The following is a 19980-nucleotide window of genomic DNA, read 5'->3' on the forward strand; positions in this document are numbered from 1 at the left end:
AATGAGATAAACAAGAACTGAAAGTGATTTCAGTTTCACTTGATGGCCAACCTGTTGAAACTGTGGCAAATTTGGTTTGAAAATGTAACAAATGTTGCAATTTCGGTCCCCAATCAAACAGAATCTACTGGACTAACAGGTGTGAAAACGCCTTGAGAAACTAAATTACTCTCAGGTGGACTCTATTTGATAATTAGGTATTGAATTTTATTGACAGTTAACAGAGTAAAGAAGGGTTAGTTCCAATTGCATTCCACATTTTTCAGTTTTTTTCTTTGTAAAAACCATAAAAGCCATGTATCCTTTGTCCTTCATTTTACTTCTGAATTGCTTTTTGTTGGTCTATTGTGTAAATATTCTAATAAAATACATTGAAGTTTGTGGTTGAATTCTTTGGCAAGGCACTGTGTATCTGGAAAACTGTCCAATTTAAAAGGGAATCAAATATTCCTGTAAAGCCAACGTGTTACTTTACCGTAACCTCATTGTGCTTTTGCACGGCCTGCTGTGTCTTTGACGTAGAGAAGCCATTCTCTAGTTTTCTAGGTTTTGTGCAACACTCTGCACAAGATGCACTCACACTCTTCTTTCCACAGGGCTCAGCAGAATCCCTGTACATCCTCGAAAGTTAACTCTGTGGGTTTGGCCGCTCTGCTGCACATATATCTGCTGCATCGCATTGATTTTAAACAAACCAGGACACTTTTGGCATTTTTATTAGATTTACAAGTTAGATCTACTGTTATTGCTGCTTCCTGACTCTTTAAAGTCAGCCAAAGCCTTTAGTCAGCTGACACATTTTCTCTGAGTGCATACTCACCGAGGCAGATGATTTGGCTCAGCTGTTCTACATTTGGGTTAGGAATTAATAACTTTAAGGAATTATTCTGTCTTATTTTTGGTTGTTTCCTTTGTAAACAACAAAACTGTTAGACTGGTATTTCCGATTTTGCCAATGTGTTTTTAATAACTCTATGCTTTTTGCAAAAGATTTTAGTCATTCCTCATTTCTTGATATTTTTGTAAGGGATCTGAAGACTTGTTGGTAGTATTTTGAAGCTTTTTCTTTGAGCTCTGCCTGGTTTATTACTCATTTTCAGTCAAAGCCCTGACCATGACAGCAGATTGTTCAGTCTGTTTCTAAATAAACAGAAAAAAGGGCCCAAGTGAAAATGATTAAATCATATCTGAAAGTAATTTCTTTAAAAATAGAAAGGAAAATCCAGCAAAGACCTCATATAGGACATAAAACATCTACTTCAGCTGTTATCTCTTTGAGAGCCAACATGTTGGTGCTAAAGTCCTATTTTCTGTTTTATTTTTGGTAATTGTCATGGATTAGACTATGATAGAACAAGCTGTGTCTTTATGAGCGGCTGTCTGAAGATCCAGTTATAAATAGCTCATTTCTGAAAGTCACAACTGATTCATCTCTTAAACTTGTGAGCATTTCTATGGCTGAATGATTCAAAGGTCAGAAATTTGCAACTATGTTGTTAAGTGAGTACATACACCAAAAATAACACTGTTCCAGCTCTTAAAGGGAGTTTTTTTTGTTGTAAACTTTTGCGTTCTTCTTATTTTTGGACTTTATAACAGCATAAACATCTGAAGATGCTACTTTGCATGCTAGTTGCTTGAAACCACTTGGACCGACTGGACAACATGCAAGTGTTTTTGGAAGCGACAGTTAAAGGGTATACAGAAAGGCTAAGGGAAAGTTCACCTTTCTACACTTCCTCCAGTCCCAGGGTTTTTGGTAGTGATGCACCAATCAGCCACTCGTCAAAATTGACCCAGTTTCCATTTGCTGATTAGTTTTCTGCCTATAAACACATAAACATACATGATGTTCTTTGAATCACTTTCTCTAAAGTTTAGTAAAATCAGATAAAGGTGCAGGACATATTCTCTGATGCCTAAGCAGTGACAATCAACATGCAAGATGCCTGTGAATCCTGGAAATGGACAGCAGCTAGCTGTCATATTATCTTCATGCAGGTGACAATAGCGTTACTTTCAGAACATTCTTCTTAGTGAGTTCACCAATGATGTGACGAATTACCTAAAAGATGCTGAAAGTCTCAAAACACTCAACGTCCGATCCACTTGGTGTTCACATACAAACTGCACCAGAGTTCACTTTAACCAAACCGAATCCTAGGTTTTTACGTGGACCACTGTTCGCTATTTTGCATAATCGATCAAAGTTTGTGCATTCACTCTTCTCCAGAGGAGCTGAACTTTCTAAGCAAACAGACTGGAGTTTGATTGAAACGGATCAGGCAGGGCTGGTGTGAATGAATCTAAAGTGATTCAAATCTAAAATTAACTTTTCAAATCACACAGTAAACAGAAAAAGTTGGCCAAAACTCCTCGACAGTAATAAAGTCAAAGCATCTACTTTGATAGCACATTGAACTTTTTTTCTCATACAATCTTTCCATTCCATTCTTACTTAATAAACAATGTGAAAGTTATTGCTTTTGTCTGCATTTGAGGTTGGAGCCAAATGTTTTTCGAACCTGCAGGACCAGATAATTTTTATTGTAGAACCCTATAACTGGAAGATGGTGTGTAGCAGTACACACTTCAGACTTATAATCTGTACATGTAACCGGTGCTGGTTATCCTGTAGCTCCTATCAGCTCTACAGTCTTTTCAAACAAACGAACATCAAGGACAAAAGCTCTAAAACCGACCAATGAGAGAATACGTACTTCAGGAACATGCTAACCGGAGCACCGGGTTATGGCTTAGGGCTGATAGCGGCCCAGTTGTTGCCATGGATATCTGGGTGTGGTGAAAGGAATGTTTTATTGTCCCATGTGAGGCATGAAGCCACACAGTTGTCGCTCTGACACCTCGGCAGCATGAGGGAGGGCTTAACGACCCATTTGTCTCCTGCTGCTGTGACTTGGTGTCTCCAGGAGACAGCAGACTGTTGTCAGAGCTTGTATGTGTTAGCACTTCACGTTTCGCCTCCATCTCACCTGTCATTGAAGATATTTTTAACCGTTTGGACCCTAACGAGCTGCTTATTACAAGGTATGAACCAGAGCAGAAGAATTTTGATCAGTTCCTGGCATTTATAATCTCCTAATCTCTCAAGGTGCTGGAAGGCAGGTTTGTTGCTGCTGCTGAGCGAAAGGAGAATGGTTATCATCTGTTTCCAGTCTTGCAATATTTTTTTTTCTCCCCCCCAAATGCCAAGAGAGAGCCACAAAAATGGTGAACAAGCATATTTCCCTGCATGTGCAGCTATTCTTACATGCAGCCTGTTTTATTTTACTCATCAGCTTGCTCTGGTTTTAAAGATGAACATTTCAAAACATAATTAGATTTTAAGTGCAGAATCATTTCCACAACCAATACTGACACAACACTGTAATTATTACCATTGATATTTCCTTCTCCTGCGCTCAATCTCAGACCAACATAAATGGCAGAATTGGCTGTGGAGCAGCAAAAAGCCAGCCAGCAGCTGAATAATGCATAGACTGTCTGCTTGGAAGGGTGCTGGGCTTGCTGAGCATGGCGTCTAGACCAACCCCAGCACCAAACTACAAGCTTCCTGCTCATTTTCCCCCCATGAAAATGAGCCGGAGCATCTATCTTCATTAAACTGAAGATAGATGGAGCCCATGAAGCCGGTGGACCGCATCAGTCCAGGTGAAAGTTTTGATCGGGGATCAGTTCTTTTTCCCCACTTGAAGTAAATCCACTGCACTGATGAGAAAGCGGATTAACAGCCAGGTTAGGGTGGGTGTGCAAGTTGGAAATAAATGGTTTGATTCTGCAGTGGGTGTGTTTATCATGCTGATACATTCTGCATGAAAAGCAGAACTTTAGTTCAATTTCATTAAACTGAAGATAGATGGAGGCCCTTTATTTGTTAACTAGAGGTGCGCCATATTATTGTGTTTGCAGTACTACCAGTGGGATCTTTTGACACCAGTGAAAAAAATTATGTTGCTAAAAACCAAAACACTGCCAGGCATTAACTTTGATGCCTAGTCCATGGTCAGATGGAAAAAGTGAACAAAGTTACCGATCAATAAGAAGTGTGCACAAGCTTTTGCTTTTTACAGCTTTTTTCATGTTGCATATATTTTGGTGTTGGAAAAAAATAAACCCCACCTCTCACCTGGAACGTTAGCTGGGGATGGGCACCAGCACCCCTCCCGATCCCACAGAGGACAAGGGTGTAAAGAAAATGGATGGATGGATGATTAATAATTAGACGGTAAAAGGTGCTTAATATGAGAGTTTTTTTTGTTTTTTTTGCATAATTTGAAGCAGGTGAAGCTAAAACTAACACTTGAGTTCTGGGTAAAACCTATTTACAGACGGTTGTTTTTTCTTAATCTTAGATGCGAAATATCTATATTTTTTTGTACAATTTTGGCTTGATTACTGCTTTGTCTGTGTTATTCAGCCATGTTGGCGTCACAGAGCTAGACTAGTGTTTAATAATTTAGGTTTTAAAGATGGTGGAGTCGTCTGCCTGAGTTTCTGTTTTACCAGAATTCCTGTTGCTTTTCTGTCAAATTCAGAACATTGGCTGTCAAAAATATGTAAATAAAATTTTTGTCTAATTTGGCCTTTTTAAGCAGAAGCTGTTGGATGAGACTCAAATAATAAACGTGTAGGAATGCAGAGCCGAGGCATGAAGAGGGTTTAGCATTTTGTCACGCCCTCCTTCGATCAGCCAGCTGTTTAAAGCTGAATTTTTCAGTGCTGATGTATCGCGTTCACACCCTGCTGCCTTGCATCCCTCACAGATGTGCTGTAATTATTTTTTTTCTGCTTTGTGCATTTCATCATCACATGACTTCATACTGTAAATGTTTTTTTTTGTGGGATAATGTAATCTGCAGAGAGCGCAACACGACTCTGTCCAGAGAAAACCACAGATCAGCCAATTAAAGCACACAAGGTGAATGAGTTCATACCCAATCTATGTATTCATCTAAATTTATGACTCTCACTGCTGTAAAGACAAATGTTCATTTCAAATGAGGAAGTACAGCTTTTGTTTGGGAGTTCATCCAGTCTGTCATAGACTGCATACATTATTTTCAGCCAGTGTACCGTATTTTCCGCACTATAAGGCGCACCGGAATATAAGGGGAACCTTCTATGAATGGCCTATTTTAAAACTTTTTTCATATATAAGGCGCATCGCATTATAAGGCGCATAGAATAGTGCTACAGTAGAGGCTGGAATTACGTTATGCATCCACTAGGTGGAGCTGCACTAAAGGGAATGTCACAGCATGTTCGTGTAGAATGTGGTGCTCAATGTCCTGCAGACGACCTGATTCTAGACGGTCAGTAGGTAGATAGGTCAGTCAAACTTTATTAATAGATTACAAACCAGTGTTCTGACAACTATCCCAGCATGCACCGCTCGCTTCTGCTTCTACGGGCGAAAATGAAGTCGGCGGCTGCTTACTGTAGTTGCTAGACCTGTCATGGCTCAATATTGGTCCATATATAAGGCGCACCGGATTATAAGGCGCACTGTTGGCTTTTAAGGAAATTGAAGGTTTTTAGGTGCGCCTTATAGTGCGGAAAATACGGTAATTGTTGTTGATAATGTGTTTAAAGGCGATCGGATTAGAGGGTTCAGTTGCACTTAAGCTAATAAAAAATGTAGAAATTTTCATACCAACAGGTCAGCTGCCAATAGGTAGGCGTTTTAAACGTTTGTTAAAGTAAAGCTCATCTAGATTGTTTTAGAACTACGTCTCATTGCAGTTTAGAACTATAAACACCCTGAAAGCCCATAATTAAGATTTATCTGACTTTATTTTAAACGTCTCCCTGACAGTTTAACATTGAGTCTTCCTCCATCAGTAACAGCATCTACAATGAAGAGTGTTGAGAGCTTACAATAGATCCGGTCAAGCTGAAAACCATACTATTCCTAATTTTGTCAAATTAATGTTTTTGTAATGAAGAAATACAAACCGGACCCTCTGTGCTCGTGTGTTTCTGGTTTGGCAGTAAATTCGACACACAAAGGATATCTGCAAACAGCGATGGGCGACTGGGAGTTAATTTTTGCTTAGAAAAGCAATCTGATGCGACACCACTAAAGACTATTGTTGTGGTAAAAGGAGTTGGCGTACTAAGGCTAAGTAACTCCTTTTGGTAAGGCAAAGCTATTAAAGCCTAAAATAGCATCTCAATGCTAAATATGTAGCCGCAGCACAGATGTCCCCAATGCTAATGTTAGCATCCACATTTCTAAAGAAGTTCCATGGATAATTGGGGATTCCTGGAACACTGGAAAGATGAATGGATATAATCTACATGTGTATGTGTATGCTGCAACTGCACAGTAATTTCCCGGTAGGGATGAATAAAGTACTTCTATCCTATCCTATCCTAATGACATTTTTGCGCCAGGGGGTGTAAAGGAGGTTTAATTTGAAAATGCTGGCTATTTTGTACCCAAAGTTCCTGAGTTCCTTAATATTAGGAGACCTGTGATCAACAGAGATTTGACTGACAGACATATTTGCAGGTAACAATAGTCACCCCACTGTCACCAGCTGTTCTTGTTATATTTAGCGACATTTCAGAAAAAAAACAACATTGGAAAATCAGAATCGGCAGGGCAGGCTTTTTAAAGATTGCTAATTGGCCAGAAAACTGCCATCGGTGCACTCCTATTAATTTATCTACATGGTTTTTGATTAAAATGTGCTTAATTGCAATTAATTACAGACCCGGCAATTGATTAAAAATTTGTATTAAGTTTCACCACTTGTGAAATAGTTTTAACTCAGAAGCCAGTCGGTTGATGAATGGTCGTACTTCGTCCTCCACTGCAGGGCTGAAACTGATGGTGATGAAGCAGAAACCTCCCCTTTAAACAAGGACCTTCCCCAGATCCTGACGAGGTCAATGTGCCTGTTGTAGCACCTGGGCGGTGAGGATGCAGGAAAGAAAACCTTTTGCTTTGATTCTCAAGGAGCTTTTCAGATCTGCCAGGGTCCAGCTGCGTTCTGCCGGGTCATTCGGGACATGGATGGTGTAGCGCAGTCTTAATCCTGAACCCTATAAAGCTTCTGGATTTATTACTGCCTCTCCAGACCCGGTTGCTACAGCCACAGTTCACTTGGCCAGAACCGCCACTCTTCCAGCAGTTTCAGCCCACTAAATCTGATTCTAATCAGCTGCTTTTCTTTTTACACACTGTGGGAAATCAGTCTGTGTCTCTGGTTGGATTCCCACACTTGTTCCTGGCTCTCGTCCAATCAGGAGACTCCTCAGCTCACAAAACTGGCTTCTGTCTGTCTGTAAAACTTAATGCAGGTTACAGTCACAGAGGTTTTTTTTAACCAGTTTTACATCCACTTAACCCGATCAGTCTTTATAATTATCCGAAGGTGCTATAAAAGTACTTTTAAAAGCAGATTTGTTACTGGTGCTGATATGATCCAACCTTTGGTCATAACTTGGAGCAGAACCAGCGCTTTCTTTCCAGTGACTGTAGATTCTGGGGAGTGGCAGTATTGGGTTTGGAGCAGCATGTTGTTTCTTACATGATCAGTTCAGCTTCCTGTTGATTCAGAACATTAAGTTAAACCAGTTAAATACATTACATTATGATGCTGTCTGTTTTTGTCAACGTAAGTGTTGCTTCGACCGGCCGATCCGCAGATTGATGGAAGCATAAAGTGGATGGAGCCGTAAATTTGGGTCCAGGTTCAGCTGTGTGTCAGATTTACTCTCACTGGTTGTTTTCTGGGTTTCAGGGAAGGGGAGTTCCAGCACTTTGTATTCTGATATTTTCAAATACCAACATCATGATATCATTCGTACAGATACCACCCAGCACAAACCTTTCCAAGTATCCCAACACTGCAAGGCAGATGGTCTCTTCCTCTTTCCCATTTTTCTCCTCCTATTTTTTTCTTTTCACATCCTCCTCTCTTCTCTGTTCTCTGCTTTTTCTTTCCATACAGTTCCCCTAATCACTGCTCTGTCTGTGTATTCCTGCTGCTTTTCAACAATAACTTCTGTTTATATTGAAGTGTCTCTCTTCACTTCTTATGGTTGACTTGTTTTTGTATTTGTTTTTTGTGAGTAAAGGAACTGTATAAATACTCCATATCACAATGAAACATGGGAAGTCTCTTTTTCTGATTATTCTCCTCTTAATTATCAAAAATGTGAGGTTTATTACCAGCTGCTCTGATACAGGAGAACAGCTGTTTCCTTTTCTTTAAATTAATTTAATAACTGCACTAGTACAGCACACTTAAATACACCAACAGCTTCACAAGTTTGGTCAAACATGTAAAAATTACACAACTTTAATTTCTTCAGTAAAGTTTATTTGAATAGCACATTTCATCGACATGGCAGTTCAAAGTGCTTTACATCATAAAAACATAAAAATAAATCACAAACATATTTGTTAAATATTACTTATGGTTATATATTTTTATTTATTATTTTTTTAACACCTTGGATGGAGTAGCTTGTCAACAAATAATCAATTTCCCCTTAGGGTCAATAAGGTATTCTATAGTCAGTAGATGTGAAAACCAGTAACAGACAATACATTTTGTCAAGTGAAGTTATTAAAATCATCACTAAACATCAAATATGTTGGATAATGTCCCATTTATTATGGTTCAAAAGCAACTCTAAGCAGGTGGATTTGAGTCTTTATTTAAGATTAAAAGTCAGTGCAATTAGGAGTATAACATCTAGTATTTTTTCATTATTGGGATCAATACAGATATTCATATCGAATCAGTGCGTCTCTGTTGTTCTGGAGGAATTTTCTAATTCTTTCACAAAAATTGTTATAAATAATTGTTTTGAATGGGGGGAAAATACATTTTAATCAAATTGTGACATAGATTCCCACCTGTAGCGCCAACCCTACTTCCTGCTTTCTATCTGAGACTTTTCTTCTTCTCTGCTGTCGCTGTCGGAGCAGGATCCGTCCTTCTGTTGTTTTCCCTTAAAGGGACACTTCATGCCGAGTTCTCACCTCAGCTTTAACAAAACGTCATCAACACCTTTCTTCCCTTAAGCACTTTTAAATATGACCAGCCAAGAATGTCAGCTTAACCTCTGCATGACCCTGTTAAAGTGTTCTGTTACACCGTGACACATTAAGCCGCAAAACAAACGATTATATGGATATAATAGACTAAGTTAACTCTGTATTTGCAAAATGCCATTTAAATGCAGAGTGTTAGCGGTCAGGTTGAGTTACATGTTACTCATGTCTTCCAAGTACCTTTTCCAAGCAAAAGAGACAATAATCCACAGTGACACATCCTGTTGTGACTCCATCAGTTGTAAGCACTGCTAATCCACTTCATTTGCTTTTGTCGCTTTGTTTAACATTTTTTATCTGGATCTACAGTTAGAAAGCCGGGCAGATGGAGGTTTCAGTTTTATGAACATTGCCCATTGTGGTCAATTTGAGGGGGGAATAAAGGTTTGAAAAAAATCTTGTTGCCATGGTTACGCATCATAGCAATTGTCCAAAAGTTAAATAAAAAAAAGTGATGGCAACAATCATTTCGTCTACACAGCTAACAAAACCAGAGGGAATAATTGTTCAGGCAACGCCTCAACCAGAAAAATTATGACCAAAAAAAAAAAGCCAACACTCTGGAGAATATAGAGGTGAATAAGTTACATTTTACATGCCAAAGCAGTTCTTTGCCGTTTCTTCTTTAGAAGCAGGAGACAAAAAGCAAAACAAAAAAACACAGCCAAAGCACCAGTTATTTATTTATTTATTTTTTTTTTTACCAAGTTTGAATTGCAAAGCAAAAGCAGCAACACTGCTAGCCTTACAGGTGGCAGCATATTGTGTGAGCCAGTGGTGATTAGACTTTAAAAACACCTTAATAAGCCATAATCTAAAGCTGCTAAAGCAACCTTCTGTCTGTCCGTGTTACCGTCTTCTTCGTGTGTGTTTTCTCGCAGTCAGGTGTGAATGTGTGGACAGCTGCAGGGCCGCCACTCACCTCCTGCCCTTCTGTCGGCCCTCTTAAACATGCTCTGTACACACAAATGGTCTAAACTTACACGGCTGTGTTTGTTTGTTTATGTTGCTTTACTATTTGATGTTAGGTAGATTATCTTTTCTGCCTAAGCTGCTGACCTACTCAACACACGACGTACTGTTGCTGTTTGTCTGGAAACCAGAGCGATTTAATACATTTACAAACTGATGTAGCTGTACCTCAAAGGGCAGAGTATTTATGTTTTTAACTTGTGTCTGTGTTTCTTTGCAGGCTGCGGTTGAACCTGTCTGCTGAGGAGTGACTCAGACTCGACGTTATTAGGTAAATTTAAAAGGAACCTATTATGCAAAATTTAACGCTTTTTTTAAACTTCCATTTGTGTCTCTGCTGCTTCTAATAACAGCTCAGGTGCTTAAAAAAACACCTGGTTGTTTTCTGGCAATAAGTTAGTGTTTGTTGGTGTCTGGACAGCAATCACTGTGCCGTTACCTAGCATCCAAAGCTGAGCTCCAGCCCGGTTGGTCAGCTGTATGCACTGTACAATGGCTGCTGGAAAAGACAAGTGTTTTGTTGTTGACTTGTCATCCAGAAACCACTTGTTGCATTGTTGTTGGCTGTGCAGCAGGCTTTACTAATGCTTTTCAAAGATGTACAGTTGTATAATTGTGCGAGTGTAAACATTGAGTTGGGGGTTGTGACCGGTAGCAACTTATTTGGGTTTAAAGTGATAACTAAAAAAAGCTCAAAATAGGCAGAACTGAGCAGACTAAAATGTAATTATCCAAGAATAATTTTGTGCAAAAAAAAAAGTAAGAACATGTTTTCTGTAGCCCCTCCAAACTTAACCTGTTCAAGGAAGCATAACAGATGTGTAGAAAGTGTAATGTTTCTGATCATGTGGATAACTTGTTACCTTTCAGTTGATTCCTAATGTAAATAAAAAATGATCTGAGAAGGATGATAGGTGATTTAGCTCGTAATTATACTTTAATGAAGTTCCGGTAATTGGATGTGTTCAAAGGTTACAGAAAAAGTAATTGTTTTTCTTAAACTTACCTCTTTTGTTTTGATCACTGTAACATTTACTGACTGGTGTTTCAGCTGCTTTCTGTGTGCATCTCTCTCCACGACACAGAGCTGTCTAAAGATGGAAGATTACTTGAAGTGGGAATCATTTTAAAGGGCCAGAAACATTTCAGTTAGATAAACAAAATAATATTCCTTTTCTATTGTGTATAACAGTTTTGGGAGCCGTGTGAATCACAGTATGTTGGTTTTCAGCACTGGCTGTGCGGCCACATGGCTCGCTGAGGGTGTGGCGCGTATAAAATCAGACTGTAAGACCTTCTGTTTGTTAACTCAGCAACAAATTAAAAAGATCAACACAAAGATGTGTTTTAAAAAATGTTAATTTGATTTAGTAGAATCATACTCGTCTTATAATTTGTTAGTCATCAAACATATTCTTGCATTGCTTTGTGACGTTTTTTAGTTGTATTTTATTAAATTTCCCAGTCAGCCATTGAATGCAGCAGTGCAGGTTTAGCTGCCATCTTGCAGATGACTGGATGACCAGACTTTGGCTCAGTTTAGTGAGAGGAAACGATTGTTCACATTCTGTAAGTGAACTGTAACTCTGCCTATCTGACTTGATGTTTCCCAGCATGCATTGCAGCCTCCATTATTCATGGCTGTGCTGGGGGGGTGGAGTTTGACAGCTGGTAGATCGGCGATGAAGCCAGACCCTCAGCATACCTGTGTGTGTGCGTGCGTGCGTGCGTGTGGAGGCTAGCGGGGGATGGGGCAGAGTTTCTACACTCTGGGGAATTGCTATGTATTTTTTAAATGTTTTTGCTGCATTCATTCCTTCATTTGTGTTTGAGCTTTATGCATACATCTCTATATTCAAATATATAAACCAAGATGTTTGTTTCTGGTGGGAAACAATCTTCCTATTATGTTTCTCTCAAAAGATAATGAATCAATAAAAAAAAAACTAGTATATTTTGAGAATTTTTTCTTTACCCGTTTTTGTAAAATTTTAATAAAACATTGCATTTCAAAAATTCCTTCGTAATAATTATTGGATTAGTGTCCTGCTGCATAATTGAAGTGTGCTTTAACTCCTGCAACCCCACCACCACCATGTCTGACACTGTGTGTGACGTTTCCTGCGATATAGTGTAGTTTCAGGGAAAGTATTCTCATTATTAAATTATTTTATGAAGTTAATTTGTAGTTTTGAATATATTTACACATGGTCAAATATGCAAATTAGGTGATGATGTCATCTTGTGAGTTTTAGCACAGCCAATAGCTGTTTTCCTTGCTGAAGAGTAGTCCAGACTGCAGGTGCGTTTCCAGTAGAAAAGTACGCAAAACTTTATTTCACTACTTCCACTAATGTTGAAAAAACACAATTTCGGAATTGAGGTGTTTCAATGAAATTAAAAACACAATGAAGAATAAGTTTAACACGATAAGTCATTAAAAATATGCCACGCCTTCATCCTCCTGCCACTTCCTGTCTTCATCTTTGTCGATTCCGCCAGCAGTAACATCCAGCTGTTGGTCATGTGCCTCGTGATGTGAAAAAAAGGGGTTTCCGCTGCAGTTTAGAAAAATACAATTATTTTGGTGTGGCGGAAAAATTACCTCATCTCAGCGCAACAACTTTTTATCAAAAAATGTCAGTTTTTCTTTTTTAAATTGGCATGTTTCCATTAAGCAAAATTGTTTTTATTTTATTTTATAGTTAACGGAAATGCAGCTACTAAAATGTGAAAACTGAGTAAATCTTTAGACGGCTTTCTTTACAATATTGTGCAGCTCTAATTTGTGGTAGTTTATGCTGCTTTGTGCTTTTATCTGCCTCTGAGCCCCACTTACCCCCTTCCTCATCTTTCCCCCCATCTCTCTCCATTATACTTTGCTCCTCTTTTGGACCCTCTTTGTCTCTGCCTTCTTTTCACAGTCCATCTCTGTCAGACCATTAACAATGGTCAGATTCCTGCTTCATTCTTCTTTTCAGTTTTCAGCTTCCTCCCAGATTAAGCAGATTGATGTTGGTGTCTTTTTCAGAACTTCATTCCTCATCTTTTTGCTCCAGACAGGAGGAGTTGGTTACCTTGAAAGTTCTTCTACATGTTCTCCAGTAATAATGTGATGGTAAAACTCCTGAGAACGATAATAATGGTTGGACTCATGCAGGTATTAATTGACCAGACTGTGAAAACCTTTCTTCCATTTTAGGACAGGAAAAATGCAAGATCAATCGTAGCCTCTAAGTGCCCGTGTCCCATAAACTTTATAAATCATCCATTATGTTTATGACTCACATTATGCTTTCTGATTGCTCTCTGTGTTCCTCTCAGCCATGACAGCACATCAGCAGCAGTTTACATCCATGTTATTGATTTCATTTCTGGTTGAAGAGTTCTTAAAGCCCATAAATTCATCAGACGATGGGTCTGCCCTTAAAGCACCGCAGTGCACCATGGGAATGCAACGAACGCCACTATTCTCGCCTCACTTTTCGTTTTCTAATTTTCCACCATGAAGTCCAGATTTGAGTTGGTGTATCATGTTGAACACCTGCTTTTTACAGGTGACCCCCTGGTATTCACAGGAGGTTACAAATCGTTGACACCCATGAACTACCACTACAGGGGTTCAGCCAATCAGCACCAATGAAAATTAAATAAAAGTTCACAAACCATTTCTCCTGTTAGACTGCCCTTTTGTTTTGCTTGCGTTTATCCAGAATGCTTTGTGCTATAGTCCAATTCCTGCTTTTGGAGCAGTCTCTGGCCCGCTTGGCGTTCACATTTGCATTCGAACCGCACTAAAAACCGAGACCAGGGTTTTTAGGTGGATCAGGGTTCACTTTCTTAGTCCACATCATGGTTCGATTACACATTCACACCTGGCCAAACGAACCGTACTTTTTAGACAAATAGACTGGAGTTGGATTAAAGCAAACCTAAACGGGTCTGGTGTGAATGTGCCGTAAGTCCCTGGATTATGAAGCAGTTTTAATGTCAGTTTCTTCTCATCCAAGACTTGTATTTCAGTCAGAAAGTAGCTCCAGCTCCTCATCACAAGCATCCCATATTTTCTTGAGTTCTTGTAATTAATTTCTAGGAATTGCTTTCATTCATAGGTATTAAACAACTTGTATAATGTCTTTTCTAATTCACCAAGCGGACATGTTAAAACCTCAGAGATGCCAGAAACTTGAACACTCTCATCAGTCAGACGGCTTTTTGTCTGTTTTGCTACTTCAGTAGTCTTAGAGGATGTCCAGACCCGGGACATCAGGTGTGCCAGGTGGGGGTCTTAATGTGACCTTGCAGTCCGTGTCTGTATTGATTATGCAGAGCTGTGTGTGAGTGTGTTTTGCAGCCTTATTGGATTTTGTTGTGTATCAGTGTTGTTGCGTTTATCTTTTACAGATCAGTATGTTGCTGCTGCTTAGTGACCTTTATTTCACATTTTATCGTTCTATTTATTTCCCTTTGTTGGTTTCAAATCATCCTCTTGCCCTTTTGGATTTCTTTGTGACGAAACCATTTCTGTCTGAGCTGAACATGGTTCTGTAGACAATCTGATTTTCTGAACCAAGTTATTAGTTTTTTGTTTTGTTTTTTTCACAGAAGGCCTGGCTTCAGGGCCTGAATGTTTCATGGTTCAATTTGCGGGAGTGTCGGTTTGATTGGTTTTTGATTTGCAGACGGAGACAACATGATTCAGAAAACACACTCTTGAGGTTTTTGTATTTGTGCTTCACACAAGCTAAACAAAATGTACTGAAACCGTCTCCTCTTAGTGTAAATTCTTTTTATTAAAATTTTTCTACATTTCTTTTTGGATTAATTAAAACATAGTTATGCCATAAAACTTTAATTAATAAAATTGAGGCTCAGACTTAGTCCACTTTAATCAAACTCCAGTTTGTTTGTCTGGACAATCTGGTTTGTTTAGGGAGGTGTGAACGCCAAGCAGACCAGAGACTGTGCCAAAACCAGGAAGTGGACTATAATGCGCTAGTCTAGCGCTAGCAGAGAAATATCTCATGGTCTTTTACCAAAGACAAAAGAGAAATCCTACATCAACTAAAATCAGTTTACATTTGGTGAAGAAGGAAGTTGTGCTCATTCAGTGTCTTCTTCAGAGGATTCTGTCATTTCCTTCAGTGGTTCTTGGTGCAGCGCCACTACAGGCGAGAAGGGGAATAGGTTTTGGTAACACTTCATTTGAAGGGATGTCCATAAGCCTGACATAACGTCTGTCATGAACAGAAAGAGTCTACATAAATGTTTACGACTATCATGAAGTGTCATTCAGGAAATAATGACACCCTTAGTACAAAACTGCACTAAAAGTTGCATAAAAAGTCAATTAAAAGTGCCAACTTTGCATTATTTCTTAATATAATGACACTTTTAAAGCAAAGTTCCATTAATATTTGCATTAAAAGTGTCTTTATTTACTGGATGACACTTCATAACAATAATCAAAGACAGTCATGTAGACTCCTTCATGTCCATGACGCATGTTGTCATGTTGGTCCAATGTTATCCAGGTTTTTCAATCGGCCTGCTTTGTTTTACGCAGTGCAGTGTGAAAGAGAGCTGCAGCAGCTGGAAATTTAACAAGAAATATTGTTGTTTTTTCTCCAATCGAACCGAGTCTACTGGACTATCAGGTGTGAAATCTCCCTAAAACGTAACGCGACGTCTAAATTCAACCTCAACTGACTTAGCTACAGACAAATATATGAGCAATATTAAAACGCCTACATACACCAGTGCATACATTTACATGCAGCAGTGCTGCCAGCCGACTCCAATGCAGTCATGCTGCTGAGCAAGATGATGCCGGGAGGATTCATCCGGCTGTGATTTATGAACGACCTGCTTTACATCCCGAGCAGCAGCAGCCGGCTCTGAATCATTGACTGAAATGATCAAAGAACTACGCTGAGCAAGAGGAGATCCTCTAAATTATCTTAGGAGGAAGTGAACCAAATTGATTTTCCTCTTTTTAATAATCTACACAGATTCCTTGGAACGGGCGCACGCTGTGGCTGCAGTTGTCCCCTGAAGGCGATGAGCTGAGGCGGGGCTGTACAGATGGGTGTGTGTGTGTGTGTGTGTGTGTGTGTGTGTGTGTGTGTGTTTGGGGTGGGGTTTTGGGATAGGCTCCATCTCCTACAATAACCCGTATAATCAATGTGTTACACACACAAACCTGCAGATAATGATCACATTGTTTGCTTTGTCTTATGAGTCCGCAAAGCGTAATCTGATTTTTGCACCAATCCCGCTAATTTAGGCAAAATTATAATATGGATTATTCAGATTGAGTTTCAGCCAACTGCTTTATGCTAAATCATGTGACTCTTGTAATAAATGTCACTAATCATATATTTTTTAACCTTTCTGTCATCAAAGGCATTTCTTTTCACCTGAGTCACATTTTGCAAATGACGGTTTAACAATTGTGCTTTTATTGTTCAAAGAAGTGTTACTCATTCTGGATTTTTCCGCAGTTTTTTAGCGAAGCGGCGCACACAGAAACCGCAGGTTGAATCATCGCTCCATCACTCAGGATTTAACGCCACTCTGCTTTTCTCCATCGTTGGTTGTCGTCTCGGGTGAACGTCGGAAAAATCACATCCTTAATCACTGCCAAGAGCTGAATGCTCTCCGATTCCTGGCATCCATCCCAACGCCATTAATCTGAGTTAACAGGTTGGAGTAGCAGGAATTGATTTAGGTTGGAATAATTAAGGTGTTCTGATCTGCTTGACTCAACATTTTGTGTTCCTTTCAAAATTATCAGCAGTTCTTGAGAACATTAGTGAAATGGTAGTTTTGCTTAAATTTTTTATATTTTGCATTTTATACTAAAAAAAACGAACACTTTTTCGCCTACAACCTTCGGTGTCCGTTCGTTTGAAGTTGAAGTGAATTCTGGTGCAATTTGAATGCAAATGCGGAAAAGCAGGGAGTGGACTACATTGCAGGGCATTCTGGGTAAATGCAACAAAAACAAATGTGAGTCTAGCGCTAGCGGGAGAATAATTGATGAACTATAGATGAAATCCTGCAAACGCTAAAATCTGATGCCACTTAATTTTTGTTTACATTTTGTGAAGAAGGAAGTTGAGGTCAGTGTCTTCTTCAGAGGTTTTTATGTTGTTTCCTTCAGTGGTTCTTGGTGCAGCGCCCCCACAGGTGAGGAGGGGAACAGCTTTTTCAAAAAGTTTTGTTCAATTGACAGTGCACCTGGAAATGTAGCAAATGTTGAAATTTTCCTGCACTACCAGGTGTGAAAACACCCTAAGGCCTTGAAATGTTGCTTTGTTGAAACATTTATGCCTACTTCATGTTGTCAGACAGGTTCAGTTGAAGTCATTTCTAGTTTTTACCGGCCAGGTGGAAACAAGGTTTTGGTATGGCTGCTGAACTTGCTTTCTGATTGCTTTCTGATTCAGCTCATCTTTGGCTAATATTAGGACTATTTTGGTCTGAAACCTCTCAAGTGTAACCAAACAGAAAACAAAAACCCCCAGAAGAAATCTGACACGACTTCGAGTGAAGCAGGAACACGACTGACTGAGGTTTAAAATTAGAGTGAAACAGACATCTAACAGATCCCCTTTGTCTGTACCTGAGCTGTAACATTACACCAAACACTGAACTATTGAAGTGTGGGGCTTTTGTATTTGTCATGCTGTGGGAACAAAGATGTGTGTGTGCGTGTGTGTGGACATGCCCCCCACCATCACACAGTCTGTTCCTCAGTCACGCACCCTCTTTCCTTTCTCTCTTCTCTGCTTTACCTATGTTTAAATTAATTCTGTTTTCATTTAGTTTCTGTCACTTTCCTCATCCCACCTTCCTCTCAACACCATCCCTCTCTCCTCATGCTTTCCTGTTTTCTCTCTTTCTTTGTTTTTTGTGTATCCTTTATCTGATGTTTTGGCCATGTCCTCCTCTTCTGAATCACCATCTGCCTCCCTCCTTCTCTCCCTCCCACACAAACACTCACACACTTTTGCCACATGACAAAAGACGTTCTATTTTTGCCCCCCAAGCAGCTTTTTTCTGAGGTGGTCGTTAACTAATTAAAGTTCTGCATGTGTTGGCTGGATGGATCAGCTGTGAAAACAGCTCACAAAGTTTTATCACTTATGCTTCGTCTGGGATTGGATTCAAACTGTGGATTAAATTCATTTTATGAGCTCAAATGAGTTTCTGAAGCGGCAGCACAGCGACAGATGACCGAAGGTGATTATTTTGGCTTGTGTACTTTAATGAGAGTGAATGAACTTGTCATCCACTGCTGCCCTATGCCAGATTTATTTATTCACAGAATGTCCGTGCATCCTTAAAAAGTCTTAAATTAATGTCTTATAATGACTTAAATTCATAAAATAAAGTGTAAGTACCTTACATGTGTTAATTTTGGTTTTAAATTTTGTCATAGGGACTTTTCTGCCAGGCAAAAGTTTGATTTGCACTTAAACATCTTCATTGCGTTCTGTAACTCGAGGCAGTTGTGGCTACTGCTAACTAGCTGCTAAAATACCCTTGCTAGCTAGCTAGTGTTGTTTGTGTCTATCATGGGAGATGGACTGGACACAAAGGGAGCAACAAAATCATCACCACTTGGGGTAAAACCAAGTGGTGTGGGAAACAACAACAACAAAATAAAATTTTCCAAATTATTTTTCAGTCGATGTATGCTTATGCATGCTTTCAGTTTATGCATTGATGCCCAAATCAATGCCTTAAATTCATAAGGCACTTATGAATTTAAGTGCCTTAAATTCATAAAACACAAAACTTAAATATGTTAATCGAAGGTCTTACATTTTGTTCTGGCAGGACTATTAGTCTCACATTCATAGTTGTTGTGTTTTTTTCTTTTTTTCTCGCGTAACTTGCTGTTGGGCAAAAATCTGAGTCACATGCAGAGACATCTTCACTGTGTCCTATGACTCGATGCGGTTGCAGCTAACGCTAACTAGCTGGTAATATACAGAGCTATCTTTTTTTGCGTCTATCATGGATGATTGATGACATAATTTTTCTGTCAGGCAAAAGTTTAAGTCACAAGCAGAGACATCTTTATTGCATTCTGTGACTTGAGGCAGTTTAGGCTACCGCTAACTGCTAATACACCCATGCTAACTAACTAGGTATCTGTTTTGCATCTATCATATGTGATGGGGTTAAGATGGGTTAGAGAGCCAATATTCAGCATGAGAAACTCCAGAAATTTCACTTTTGGCTGAAATTTCTGCTTAATTATAATACAGCAGAAGCCACCAAGCATCCTCTATACTTATAGTTTTTTGCTTCATTCACAAAAAAGGTCCTAAAAAGTCCCGAATTTAACTTTAAGCTTTCTGGCTTAAACCTCTCAAGCTTTTGCTGATATTTGTTGAATGCAATATTTTTATTGTAAGGGTAAAATGATTAGAGGAACTGCACCAACATAGCAAAGGATTTTTATGCTAATACACTTGAAAATCGAATAGCTGACTTTGTGAGATTGTATAGAAACAGACTTGTTTTTCAGTGGATGTATGCTTATGCAGGCTTTCAAATGTGGTCTGTAAATTATGTTAAAATATACGTTTGAAGTCTGCGCCCTCGGGTTTGAGTCTGCAGACAAACGAGACGGTTTCATTTCTCGTTCTGTCATCGGGGCTTCAGTCATAAAATGAAATGAGATGCAGTGAGATGGTTCAGTCTCCTGCTTCAATAGTTTCTATTTTTGTTGCTTTATCTGTTCAGAAAGAAAGCCGCATTAAACCTCCATTTGTCCTCAACCAATTCCTCCTTAGTCTCTGTTCTGTTTATGTCTGGTATTTATGTTACCCGTCAGCACCAGCTAGCGGCTCTGTTGGATCCGGATGCCAGGAGGTGCATTGCTCCCCTCGGCTACG

The 19980-nt window shown here is 39.2% G+C and overlaps 1 protein-coding gene across 3 annotated transcripts in view; it reads left to right on the forward strand.

Moving 5' to 3' along the window:
- The window catches only part of pak1 (p21 protein (Cdc42/Rac)-activated kinase 1), a 55458-nt gene that overhangs the window by 6041 nt on the left and 29437 nt on the right, over positions 1–19980 (forward strand). For 2 of the 3 annotated variants that reach the window (XM_015051982.1, XM_015051985.1), the window contains exon 2: positions 10287–10337. The gene's annotated coding sequence lies outside the window, so the exon portion shown is untranslated. Of the gene's footprint in view, positions 1–10286; positions 10338–17886; positions 18314–19980 lie in introns of those variants that run through there. The other variant, XM_015051983.1, reaches the window with a different exon arrangement.

Source organism: Poecilia latipinna, unplaced genomic scaffold (assembly GCF_001443285.1).
Source record: "Poecilia latipinna isolate Pla-1442-1.1 unplaced genomic scaffold, P_latipinna-1.0 Scaffold1078, whole genome shotgun sequence".
In the NCBI taxonomy this organism is placed as follows: Eukaryota; Metazoa; Chordata; class Actinopteri; order Cyprinodontiformes; family Poeciliidae; genus Poecilia; species Poecilia latipinna.